Raw genomic sequence first — 14,595 nt, 5'->3', positions numbered from 1 at the left:
ATTTGACCACAATACCACGGAGAAATCCTCTATTCTTGTTTTGTGCTATTTTTCTGACAGATCTGAAATTATGTTGTCGTCGTTGATGTCATCGCAAACTCTAAGGTCTACAGAGAGGTGGATCACTACGTCTCCACTATGGAGGAGGAGCAAAATGAGGATATGAAGGAATCAAAGGGGGATAGCTCCGAGGAAGAGGAAGATCCACTACCTCAACTTGGAGATATGCACGTGGAATTCGAGAAGACAAGCCTCCCCAACGAGTACAAACCTAAGGTCCAATTTATCCCTTCCCATTTTCTGCAGGAGAGCAAAGCGTCATTACGTGAAAAGAAATTAATGCTCAAGTTGGAGAATGAGGGTTTGAGCGAGGGTAATTTCAGCCTAAGATGCAAGTTGGAGAAGAAAAACACACCACCACCACCTCTATTTTCATCACCAAAGAAGAAGATTTGAGTACTCAGGTATGCGCACTCCCCTTGGCTTGTGCCAAGCTTGGGGGAGATGCCCCGGTATCGTATCATCACCACTCTTATTATCTTTATCCATCTTAGTTTGGTTTTGAGCTATTTCGTGATTTAGTCAAATAAAAGTTTAGTTCGATCCATCTTTTCGAGTGCTAGTTTCATGATCTATCTATGTAATCGAGTGAGAGTTATATATAAAGTTTACTTTGAGTTTTTGTTCTTTACTTTATTGCTGCAATCAAAATAAAGGAAAATGATTAAAAAATATCATATGCTAATATTATAGTAAGTAGTGACATCACATAAGGAAAAGTATAAGTGGTAAAATTTCTTTAAGGTTGACAAACATAGCATTGGTCGGTGATGCAACACATGAAAGAATTAATAAGGGAAGACATGCAAATACACTATCCTTGACATATTTTATGATTGTGAGCCCCCGTTAGTTATAGTATGCCAAAATTGTTGACATTGGACAAGGAAGACAACGTAATAATTCATGTTTTTTCACATTCACATAGAAGTTATATTGTTATGGATCCTCTCACATGTGGTGCTTTCCCAATATATTTTCTAGCCAAAATTCCCCACTAAGTAGAAATACTACTTGTGCATCCAAAACCTTAAACCCGAATCCATGTTTCAAGAGTCCAGCATACCTACCTATGGATTGGGTAAGATCCTCCAAGTAAGCTGTCATCGGTGCACAAAGCAATAAAAAATTCTCCTAAACATGTTTGATCATTTAGTGTAAGGGAAATTAAACGTTGTACGAACTTGTGATAACAATAATAGAAGTGACGAACTTCATAATAAATGTTGCCATCACAAGGGGCAATATTGCATGACGTTCCTTTGCACTAAGAGATTTGGCATACAACCAAAAAGTGCATGACAACCTCTCCTTCCCTCTACGAAGGGCCTATCTTTTACTTTTATGTATTTACTTTTATGCAAGAGTCAAAGTATTCTTCAATACTCCCCTTTATCTTCTCTTTGTCAAGCATCATGTGGTGGGGGAATATCCACACATATATATCCAGTTGAATGTGGGTAGTCATGAGTTATTATTGTTGGCATCACCCTTGAGGTGAATACGTTGGGAGGCCACACTCTAAGCGGTGAGTGCTAGCAATCATAGCTCATATGTATGCGGTGAGTGCTAGCAATCAAGAAGACTAAATGATTGTTGAGTATGTAGACTTGCTTAAAAGTTTTGATATGTGACACTTCCTGAAAATGTGATGAATTGTGTTGCAAAGTGAGTGAAAACATAGTTTGTCAGTTTTCAATGGAGTTTATGCTTCATATGTATGCGGTGAGTGCTAGCAATCATAGAAGACTAAATGATTGTTGAGTATGTAGACTTGCTTAAAAGTTTTATTATGTGACACTTCCTGAAAATGTGATGAATTGTGTTGCAAAGTGAGTGAAAACATAGTTTGTCAGTTTTCAATGGAGTTTATGCTTCATACTTCAATGTTGTGATGAATTGTTACTTGTTTATAAGAAGCCTTTATGATGAAAGTTATATGATGAAAGTGTTGTGATGAAGTATTTTATAAATTTTTATCTGCTGCTATAATAATGAGCATGATGCTACTATGTCAGTATTTTATTTTATCGACACCTCCCTCTCAAATCATGTGGTCATGATTTTCGTTATCGGCTTTCGCTTGAAGACAAGCGAGGTATAAGCTTGCGGGAGTTGATACGTCCATTTTGCATCATGTTTTGTTACTGTTATTTATAGTGTTTTTATGCATTATACCTCTTGGTGGAGTAATTCTAATGCCTTTTCTATCATAATATGCAAGGTTTACATCAACAGGGAGAATACCGGCAGATGGAATTCTGGACCTGAAAAAGCTACGTCAAAGATACCTATTCTGCACACCTCCAAATGGGCTAAAATTTTAAGAGATTTATTTTGGAATAAATGAAAAATACTGGAGGAAAGAAGTACCATAGGGGGCTACCAAGCGCCCACTAGGCACCAAGGCGTGTCAACCCCCCTAGCGCGGTCTGGAGGTTAGTGGTGAAAGTGCGTTATATCGACTACAGGGGGGTGAATAGGAGATTTTTAGAATTTTATCGCTGAGAAAATTCCTTTTGAGGAAATTCCTCACTGATGACTACTTACAGCGGAAACAGCAAAGGATCAGGAGTGCAAAGTATCACTACAATAGTTTTTCAGGATGAAGAATATGAGAAACAGTTTGCACAGTATGCAGGCACACAGAAAACAGATGAGGATTAACTCGCGTGAAGAATTTGGGGTTGAGGAATTTCAGAGAAAGACTTCAGCAAATTCTTCAAACAGTAAAAGTGAAAATCATCAACACAGAATCTGAGGAATATAAAGAGTTGAGGAAATAGAACCCGTTTCACAGTGAAGACGGTGGTTGATGACCCAGTTCCAACTGTTGTGACAGTTGTACATCTGGAATGGAGCGGCTTGGTATTGAAACCAAAGGACACACAGTCCCAGGACATACAGTCCCTACCGTATTCACCTTGAGCTAAGAACACACAGTCCTCGCCCAACACTCATGGTAAGTCTTCAGGGCAGACTTCCAAACCCTCACAAACTTGGTCACCTGGCGATCCACAATTGACTGCTGGATTGCTCTAGACCATGACGCCTAACCGTCTGGAGGATGCACAGTCCTCAATGGTAAAAGGCTTCAGTCCCACATAGGAACAACTTCTTCAGTGATGCTCAATCACTTGGTTTTCGGTTTGTGGTTTGGTGTTTGGGGTATTTCCCCACTTATGAATTACTCTCGAAGACTCTGAGGAATTTGGGTTGCTCTTATGACAAGTGTCAGTTTCTAACAGAGCAGCCAACCAACTAATGGTTGTGGGGGCGGTTATTTATAACCTGGGAGCATCCCAACATGATTTGACATTAATGCCCTTAATTAATATGACCATTGGTGTGGATAAGACCAATGATGTGGCGCGACAATCGGTAACGGTCGGGACCCTCAACTGTGAGAGTCCTCATGTCTCTCATATTCCTTACTTGAGGCTTTTGGTAGGATTAGGCTTGGGTTGAGCATCATGAGGAAATTCATTCCAACGTGTTACTTTGCCCCCCTTTAACAGTATGGTGTTCCTATGACTCAAAGGTGAAGAAAATAAAACAGACCGAATAAATCTTCATACTTCAAAATCTTCAGATTGATTTTCTTCAGGACACATTGAATTCCTCATCTTCAATTTCTTCATGAGGAATATCAATTTCATCGCAATTTCTTCGCGATTCAATTCTTCAGCTTCACACCAATTTCTTCAGCCGAAGATATACATTTTTAGGGGTCGATATTCATCGAATATTTCAAACTCCTCAGCGACTTATAGATCCTGCGTACACTCAGGAACACATTAGATACTTAACCTATAAGTCTTCAAACCACCAAATCACTAAGGGGCACTAGATGCACTTACAATCTCCCCTTTTTGGTGGTTGATGACAATTAGGTTAAGTCTTCAACGGGGATAAGAATATGAAGTGTAAATACTCATTTGGGGAATTTGAAATCAAGATTCAGAGAGACTCCCCGTGAAGATGTGCATATCTTGAGGATTTTTCTTTTCACAGCAAATGCACATTGATGATTTATATCATGGAGATCTCCCCCTGAGTCTTGTAAATCATGCATACATACGACATATAGTATGAAGAAATTGAGGATGCATGATGACAAATGGTATCTCACGAATTCCATCGTGCGTGCATTAAAATTTTGACGAATAAGCATGCGAAGAAAAACGTTCAAAAGCGTCAGAGTACCATCGGGCTTAAGTTACAACTCATTACATAAAACACTTCAGAAGAGCCAAGAGTTTGTAACTTAAATAAAGTTTATCAGCCCCCAAAATATCCCGCGTGAGGACTAACTTTCAGATTTCTCCCCCTTTGTCATCAAGTGACAAAAAGGGACAAACTGAGGACTAACGTTCGTGAAGACTTTCACTTCTTGGCAGTTGAGGAAGACGCATGAGGATTCTTGGGAGCAGACTTCCTCCTTGGACTAGTGGTAGTATCTTGTTGATCTTTATCTGATTCAGCAGTGCGGAATGAAGAAAACGAACTATCCTCAAGGTCTGGAACTGGGATTGGCCTGAATTTCTTCTTTGGTGGCCACGACCAGTCGAAATCCTGCATAAACTCCAATTCTTGAAGTTCTGTTGGAGTCTTCAAATGAGCCAGTGTGGCCCAGGTGTGTTCAAAAACCTCATGAAGACAATGATGGTTAAGCTTGACAGCATTCTGTGTTGCATTGAGGGTTTTCACAATGGCGCCGAACTTCCGTTTGACACACTTGGGATTCCGATCAACCTTTTGGTGAAGACTTAGAAGAATATCTCTTGTATTCATCACCCTTGGAGGAACGGGACTTGGAGGATGGGTTTCAGTGTCATCCCATGAGGAATAAGCATCTGGCTCTCTGAACTGGCCATCAAGGGGCCGACTGCCTTCATCAATAACAGACTTGCCTTTTCCTTCAACGAGCTCGAAAGTCTTCTTGTTGACCCTTAGAGGAGGCATATAACCTTGATGATTGTTGAAATCGGCGTGATAGTTGATGCCTGACCTGCGTCTGATGAATCTCATGATCCATGGAGCATAAATCTTCAGGTCAAAAGGGGACATAGCATTTTCCGCCAAAGTCCTCAAGAAGAAATCATGGATGTTGATGGGAATGCCATGGATGATGTTGAAGAGGATATTCTTCATGATGCCTACGACGTCTTCTTCATCATCATGTCCCTTGATAGGCGCAAGAACATTGCAGAGGATTCTGTAAACCGTCTTGGGTTCATACTTCAGCTCATGGACCAGGAAGGTTGTTCTTGGTGGTTGCCCCTTAACCAAAGGCTTCATGAGGACTTCCATCAACTTGTTTGCCAGCTCACGTTCATCATACAACTTTACTGCCTGCTTTGAGGGAATTGACACTGGTAGTTCACGCAGCAGCTCATTGGCAAGAGCCTTGAAGTGTGTGTTCTGCGTCATCCAATTCAACACCCAAGTGTTGATGTCTGTTGGATCTCCAGAGATGTGCAGAGTTGCATAGAATTGAAGAATATTACTATTCCAATTGCAGATATCTGAGCAGATAGGGAGCAGTCCTGCTTCATAAAGAATGTTGAGGACTGGGGCGAAGCAAGGAATTTATTCAAGCTCAACGTGAGGAATGTGCGTGTGCTGGAAAATCTTGTTTCTTCCACACAACACAGATGCGTAGTAGTTGAGTTGTGTCCTGGTCCAAAACTTCAGATACCTGATGCGAGGCTTGTCATAGGGATTTTCTCGAATGAAGAACATGCGTTCTTCAAAGAAGGATTCCTTTTCAAACTTTGGCCCCTTGGAGAACGGCTGACGCTACCTCGGCTGAAGATTTTGCGTCTTGCCTAGAGGAGAGACAATCATCGTAGTTTCTGGATTAAGGACGAGAAGAGCATTCTCTGGATATGGTGCATTTTCCTCAGCATGTTCCTCGGGATGAGGAATTTCATCTGCTTGTGCTTCAGGCTGAGGAGCTTGCTCTGGTTGAGGAATGTCATCAACGGGAGCTTCTGGTTGAGGATTTTGTTCTGGAGGAGGAATTGGTTCATCCTGAGCCTCAGGTTGAGGATTTTTCTCGGGAGGAGGAATTGGGTCAGCCTGAGCCTCTGGTTGAGGATTTTGCTCAGGATTTTGAATTTCATCAGGCCGAGGATTTTCACTTTGTTGTTCCTCAGCTTGAGGAGCTTGCTTGGTGGAGGAGCCAGATTCATCAGCTGGTGCAGCTGATCCTTGAGCAGTTTCTTCAGGAGGAATGAAGGTCTGAGGACTGTCATCAATTCGGATTTCCTCATCACTGTGTTCCTCAGACTCTGCATCCTTCATTTCCTCATCAGCCACGTGCTCCTTGTCTTCGCTTTCGAAGGGAGTCATCTCATATGATGGAGCAAACATTGAGAGGCACAGGATCCAGAGGTGCATTTTCTTCAAGAGCTTTGAGGCGCTTGGCCTCAGTTGATTCTTCTGCTGAGGAAGCTTTTCTCTTCTTGGCTTCCTTTTCAGCAGCTCTAGTCTTCTTCACGTCTGATGCAGACAAAGTCATTTTCTTCACCTTTGAAGCTTTTGGTGAAGGCGTTTTCTCAGCTGAAGCAGTTTCATCAGCTGGAGCAGAGTCATCACCTGGCTTAGAAGCAGCTATAGCAGTTTCACGAGCTCTAGCAGAGTCATCCACTGGGTTTTCCATGGCAATTTCCTCAATAGCCGGTTCATCGGCACGGCTTTCTTGAGGGATTTCCTCAGCATGAGCAGTTCCATCAACTGGTTCCTCGATTAGAGGCTGAGGTGTTGGTGCTGGAGGGGCAGCCTTCTTGTTGTACTTATCAACTGCGTTAGTGGCAAATTTGACGAAATTGTTTTCGAGACTTTGACGATCAGAGAGCTTAGAGTATTTATCAGTCAAAGTCTTTAATTCAGCCTGTGTTGACACAAGTGCATCAGGCGTTAGGTTGAGGAGATTCTGTGTGAGGAATTTCTCCTTTTTGATCTTTGCAACCTTAGCTTGTTTGGCTTGCTGCTCTTTCCACTTGGCTTCGTTGATGAATGTGGCCACCATGTGGCTGATGCCTGGAGGAAGCTTCAAATCATCGATTGGAGTGTTGGGGTCCTCATACCACATGTTGATGTAATCCAGGAGGACTTTTGGGTCCATGGCCAGAGGAATGGAGCTTCGTGAAGCTTGTGCTACCCTCTCCTGCTTGTTTCTGATGATGGCTTGCACAGTCTCATCATCAAATTCATCACTACCTTCTGATGCAGAAGGAACTTTGATGATTTTGCTTGGGCTTGGTCTGGTTCCTCTACTAGCAGTCACCTTAATCTTCAGTGGAGTTGGTGAAGACTTTGTTTCGGAGCTTGTTGCAGACGGAACAGAGGAGCTGGAGACAGTTGGCATTTGCTTCACAAACTGCCTCTGTTCAGGCTGTGAAGCATTTGGTGGTGCTGAGGGTTTTGGTGCCGATGCTGGTGAAGCTTTCTGAGGCATTTTCTCTTGAGGCTTTGAAGCCTTTGGTTTTGGTGGCACAGACTTCATTTGAGGAATGGCCGTGCTAGAAGTTTTAGCTGCAGAGGAGGTGGCGGCAGTAGCAGCAGCAGCAGATTCTTCATTGAATTTCCTCACGGCGGCTTCTGCTTGTTTCTGAAGCATTGACAAATGTTTTGACTTTTCTTCAGGATAGTCATCAATTGTCTTGAGGCTTGAGGGGTGTGCTTCCTGATAATCCTCAAGAGGAGGCCGTTTTCTAGGAGGCTTCAGAGTGAATTTCTTCGCATATTTGGGAGTGACGAATATGTATTCTTTCCACTCCTTAGCCCATCGGCATTCTATATTTTGAAGCCTTATCTTCCTCTTGGTCATAGTCTCTTGCTCATCAGGAGTGCAGCATTCCAAGTATATATCCTCAGGGATATCTATGGCAGTGTTCTGCTCGAGCTTCTTGCCACCCTTTTGCTTCCTTTCATCTTCCATTTTCTTCAGCTCACGCTTTTGCTGAGGAAATTGAACTCTTGAGGATTCTGATGAAACTTGCAGATTTTCTTCAAGAAACACTGCAAATGAGTTAAGTTGATGAGAACCTAGAGATTCATCAGCTAACATGTTTGTACCTGTGAACAGAGTATAGTTGCGAGGAATTTGGAGAGGTCATATGCGTTCTCAGATTTGATGAAATGAATTTTTTTTAAAGTTGAGGAAATTTTGACCAGTGGATGAGGAATTCGTCTAAGCACACTGTTCTTGGGTTCCAGAGTTGTACAGATTCGAAAATTTTCACAATTGAGGAATCTCGAGAAGATTTTAGATGCTTAGTGAAGTTCATCAATAGTTGAGGAATAAGCAGTGTTTGAGGCTGATGGATACTTGAGGAAAAACAGATTTCACATCTCTAAGGTAAAATAGTAGATCAAAAGAGCTATAAAAATAGGGTTTTTATTTACCCTAGATAGCGCGCACGAAGAACAGAGAAGGAAGTAGGAGTAGATGCTCCTCGGTGTGAGTCCAATGTGCCCTAACTCGGCAACAGAGGACAGCTACGGCGGCGGTGGACGAAGATGGTCCGGTTCCGGCGTGGTTTCGGCGATGCAGAGGTCGAGGCAGTCAAGCTTTTCCTCGCCGGCGACGAGACTTCTAGCGGTGGCGCTAGGGCTTTTGAGCTTTGCTGTAGCACAAGGGCGATGGGACGAAGAAGATTTTACCGAAGGGAGATGGGGACATATTTATAGCCAGGTGGTAACTGTTGGCGCAAAAGTATCGGACCAAATAGCCCCTGTCTCTACATCTCCACAGGACACGTGTAGCCCACAACCGAAGCGGTGGAGATAGTGAAGATCATGGTTATCCGAACGGGGAAAGTGGGGTTCAGTTATGTGTAACAAAAAAAATATTTTTGAAGATTTGAGGATTTTGTTACAAAATCATGAGCTGACAAGGACGCAGTGAGGATTTTGAACAAAGTTTCAAGTAGAACGCATATGAAGAATTGAATAGACTGGGTGAGAGTAGCATAGAGGGAAAGTAGGGTGCGATCAAATTCACTTAGATGAAATATCAAATTGAAGAATTAGCTATAAGTGAATGCTTTAAGGACTTTGAAATCACAGTCTATCAAGGAAAACAAAAATCATCAAGTGTTTTTGAAGATTTTGATTAATTTGAGGATTTTGTGACAAAGCGTTATGATGATGAATTTCAGTTTTGAAGAAAAACAAATTTGAAGAACAACTGTTTTGATGAAAATCAACTTTGACGAAATTCAGCTTTGAAGAAATTCAACTTGAGGAATTTCAAGTTGGGTGGTGGCATGACCCACCATATAAGAATGTTGATTTCAGACGCCGCGTACAATTGTCGTAGGGCCATGAGAATCAATTTCTTCATTGATTTCCTCACACTAAGAGTGATATTCTTCATTGGTTGAAGAAAATCGATTCATCGTGTGTTGCACATCTAAGTCATCAATTTTGCATAAGTGTTTGGATGTGTGCATATTTTTACAAAACATTTGAAGATTCTAAGATATTTAGCTCACACCGCAACTTGCAAAACCTTTTCCCATCCAAGGGCTTAGTGAAGATATCTGTCAGTTGATCGTCAGTCTTCACATGGTCGATGAGGGTATTGCCCTTGAGGACATGGTCCCGAAGAAAATGGTGACGAATCTGGGTGTGCTTGGTCTTCGAGTGTTGTACTGGGTCGTATGCAATCCTGATTGCACTCTCATTGTCACACTAGAGACGCACATTCTTCATATTGATGCCGTAGTCCTTGAGGGTTTGCTTCATCCATAGCGATTGAGCACAGCATGAACTAGCAGCACTGTACTCAGCTTCGGCACTGGAGAGTGAGACGCAGTTTTGCTTCTTTGAGGACCAGCAGACTAGTGATCTTCCGAGGAAATGACATGTGCCAGAGGTTGACTTGCAATCCACACGGTCACCAGCATAATCAGAATCAGAATATCACACAAGATGAAGATTTGAGCCCTTGGGGTACCATAATCCTAGTGTTGGTGTGTGAGCTAAGTATCGAAGAATATGCTTCACAGCCTTATGATGTGATTCCTTCGGTTTTGCTTGAAAACGTGCACACATGCAAACACTAAGCATTTATATCTGACCTAGATGCACAAAAATACAGTAAAGAGCCAATAATAGAGCGATATACCTGCTGATCAAATTCTTTACCATTTTCGTCAGTGCAGAGGTGGCCGTTGGTAGGCATTGGAGTCTTGGCACCTTTGCATTCATGCATGTCGAATTTTCTCAGAACATCCTTGAGGTATTTCTCCTGTGATATGAAGATTCCATTGCGTTGTTGACGAATTTGAAGACCTAAGAAGAATTTCAGCTCCCCCATCATAGACATCTGAAGACTTTTTGAGGCCATACAGAGCCTTTTTGAGTCTGAAGACTTTGTCTGGATTCTTTGGATCCTCAAAACCTGGGGGTTGAGCAACATATACTTCTTCCTCAAGCTTACCATTGAGGAATGCACTTTTCACATCCATTTGATATAAGGTGATGTTATGATGATTAGCATAAGCAAGTAGTATTCGAATAGCTTCAAGTCTAGCAACAGGTGCAAAAGTTTCATCAAAATCTATTCCTTCAACCTGTGTGTAGCCTTGGGCTACAAGTCGTGCCTTATTCCTCACCACTTGACCATCCTCGTCTTGCTTGTTTCGTAAAATCCACTTGGTGCCGATGATATTGTGCTTGCGAGGATCTGGTCGTTTGACGAGCTCCCATACGTCATTCAGCTTGAATTGAAGAAGTTCGTCTTGCATGGCTTGGATCCACTCCGGTTCCATGAAAGCCTCATCAACTTTTGAAGGTTCTGTGATAGACACAAAGGAGAAATGACCACAAAAGTTAACTAAGTGTGAAGCTTTTGAGCGAGTGAGAGGACCTGGCGCGTTGATGTCATTGAGGATTTGCAATCCTCAGATGAGCTGGTTGAGGATTTCGTCTGGGCTGAGGAATTGGTTCTGAAGCAATTTCCTCACGAGCATCTTCTTGATTTTCATCAGTGCTGGGAATGATTTCTTCATCAATTTCCTTAGTGGGAACAATGTCTTCAGTAGCTTTGAGATTTATTGCTTCTTCAGTAGATAGCTTATCTGGATCAGGAGGCAAATGCTCTCTTTGCGATCCATTAGTTTCATCGAACCGCACATCTACAGTCTCAACAACCTTGTTGTGATAGTTGTTGAAGACTCTATAGGTGTGCGAGTCCTTTCCATAACCGAGCATAAAACCCTCATGTGTCTTAGGTGCAAACTTTGAGCTATGGTGAGGATCTCTAATCCAACATTTTGCACCGAAGACTTTGAAATAACTTACATTGGGTTTCTTGTCTGTGACGAGTTCATATGAGGTTTTCTTGAGGAATTTGTGAAGATATACCATGTTGATGATATGGCATGCAGTGTTGATTGCTTGCCAAAACCAACGAGGAGTCTGATATTCTTCAAGCATGGTTCTTGCCATCTCAACCAGAGTCCTGTTCTTCCTTTCGACGACACCATTCTGTTGAGGAATATAAGGAGCACACAATTCGTGAGTAATACCAAGTTCATCAAGATAATTATCAAGACCAGTGTTTTTGAACTTTGTTCCATAATCACTCTGATGTGTTTGATCTTGATGCCAAAGTTCGTCGAGGCCCTTGAGGAAAATCGTTTAAAGACTTCCTGCACTTCAGTTTTATATAAAATGGTATGCACCCATGTGTATCTGGAATAATCATCAACTATGACAAATCCATATAAAGATGTTGCATTTCTTAGTGTGGCATAATGAGTAGGTCCAAATAGATCCATGTGAAGCAATTCAAATGGATGAGTAGTGGTCATGATAGTCTTCGAGGGGTGCTTGGATCTGGTCATTTTCCGAGATTCACAAGCACCGCAGAGGTGATCCTTGAGGAATTTGATTGATTCGATGCCGATGACATGCTTCTTCTTCGCGAGCGTGTGCAAATTCCTCATGCCTGCATGACCGAGTCTTCAATGCCACAGCCACCCTTCTGAGGTTTTTGCTAGTAAGCAAGTGGCTGGTTGAGGACCTGTAGATAAATCAACAATGTACAAATCCCTTCTTCTAACACCTTCGAAGACTTTGGATCTGTCATATTCCATGATAACAACACATCTATATGTTCCGCAGATAACAATCATATCAAGATCACAAAGCATTGAGACTGACAAGAGGTTAAATCCAAGGGATTCAACAAGCATCACTTTGTCCATGTGCCTATCCTTGGAAATAGCCACTTTGCCAAGTCCCAATACCTTGCTTTTACCTTTGTCAGCATATGTGATTTGCTTCAGGGGTGATGGAATTAGTGGCATATTCATCAACAGGCTTTTGTCACCAGTCATGTGATGTGTGCAGCCACTATCAAGAACCCACTCGGTACTCTTGGGTTTGTCATCCTGCAGATGAATTAGTACAGCTTACCATATCATATGCTTCAGACTTGAAGAATATGATATCAATTTCATCATATAGGAATTTCATCATAAACACAATTATAAGGACGTGTGAAATATTTCTATTTCATCAATATTAGCTTGCATCCTACCAAGCAGTTTCCTCAGGTCTCCAGCAAATTCTTCAGATGATGATTTTCATCTGGAGACCTGGCCTGCACAAGTGATTAGTTCAATTTCTTCACCACCCACATCTGAAGGGGTGGTAAAGCATTCATCATCCTGCGAGCACCATATGAGAAGGGGGCATTGAAGCTAATGCACTTCTCTTAACAGTAGGGGGGTTAAATTACTCATATGAATATGCAGAGAGCTTGTTTGAGGATTTGTGAACATAATGATTTGAAGAATAACGCTCATATTCATATTCCTTGTAATTTCCCTGCATGTTAGAAGCATTAGCACGGGTACGAGCATAGTTTTGACCAGTTGAGGATTTTGATCCTCTTGAAGACTTTGGTCCTCCTGAGGAATTTTATCTGGGGTCCAAATTCTTCATAGGTGGTGTCATGAGGACATTCACCTCAAGATTTTCAAGGCAACATTTTGGAACCCAGATTTTCCTCACGGGAGGCCCATTCCTGCAGTTAATTCCAACATATCGAGCAAATACTTCACGAGATTGATTTTTGAACAGTTTATAGTTGGAGTCAAACGACTCATCTGAGGAATAGGATAATTCACATGAAAAGTCTGTTAGATTGGATGGATCAAATGGAGGCCCAGTAGCAGCAACCCATGAGGTTTTGGGATACTGCTCAGGTTTCCAATAAGATCCATCAGCATTCAATTTCCTCTCAAAGGCAATTCCTTCTTTCCTCGGGTTCCTGTTCAAGATCTGCTTTTTGAGCACATCACAAAGGGTTTGGTGTCCTTTGAGACTTTTGTATATGCCTGTCACATACAATTCCTTCAGCCCTGCATTTTCATCAGTGACATTTGTGTTTTCCTCAAGTGAGGAATTTGACACTACAGGTGCAGTTGAAGAATTTGCAGCAATAGAAGCATTTGATGATTCTCGTGAAGACTTAGCAGTTTCATGTTCGATGCATTTAAGACATGGAGGAACGAATTCAGCTTGAGCAGCACTGATCTGTTGAGCTAGTAATGAATCATTTTCCATACGAAGATCATCATGAGAAATCCTCAGCTTCTCAAGATCAAGCTTCCTTTGAAGAAATTCATAAGAAAGTTTCTCATGATCAGCAAGGAATGTAACATGACGATCTTGAAGATTATCAAATCTGGACTGAAGACTTTTCATATCTTCAGTGAGGATTTGAGTAAGATTCATTTCATCATTCAACAGTTCATCACTCCTATCTAGCAGTTTCTCAAGCTTTTCCAGGGCAGTTTGTTGTTTAGTGGCAATGATAGCAAGTTTACTATAACTGGGTTTTTTATAATTATCAGGTTCACATCACTTGAATCAGAGGAGGAAGCATCATTCGGTACCTTTGAACCTTTTTCCATGAAGCAATCGGTTGGAGCGAAGTCATCAGCATAGTCATCAGTGTGGATGGTGTTATCATTTTCCTCAAGGTTGAAGATTGACTTGCTGACGAATGTGGTTGCAAGTGCAAGACTAGCCTGTTCGGATTCTGAGTCTTCATCAGAACCCTCCTCTTCATCACATTCCTCGGATTCTGCCTCGGAATCCATTTCCTTGCCAGTAAGTTCCCGAGCCTTTCTGAAACTAGTCTTCTTGTGCGATGAGGATTTTGAAGATTTCTTCTTTTTCTTCGAGTCATCAGAACTTTCACCCTTGTATTTCTTCTTCTTTGATTCCTTTCTCCAACGAGGATAATCAGCAATGTAGTGACCTGATTTCTTGCATTTTTTGGCGGGTTCTTTTCATGTAGTCCTCACATAAAGATTCTGATTTCCTCATATCTCTTCTTGAAGATTTACCAAACTAGCCACGTCGTGTAAACTTCTGGAATTTTCTCACGAGCATTGCAAGATCCTGTCCAAATTCTTCAGGATCACCAATGCTACCATCCGAGTCTTCTTCTTCAGATGAGGAAATCGCTTTGGCCTTCAGTGCGCGTGGTCTAGAATAGCT

This window comes from Hordeum vulgare, chromosome 6H (assembly GCF_904849725.1).
Source record: "Hordeum vulgare subsp. vulgare chromosome 6H, MorexV3_pseudomolecules_assembly, whole genome shotgun sequence".
Classification (NCBI taxonomy): domain Eukaryota; kingdom Viridiplantae; phylum Streptophyta; class Magnoliopsida; order Poales; family Poaceae; genus Hordeum; species Hordeum vulgare.
The sequence above is the reverse complement of the archived record's forward strand: the minus strand, read 5'-3'. Positions refer to the sequence as shown.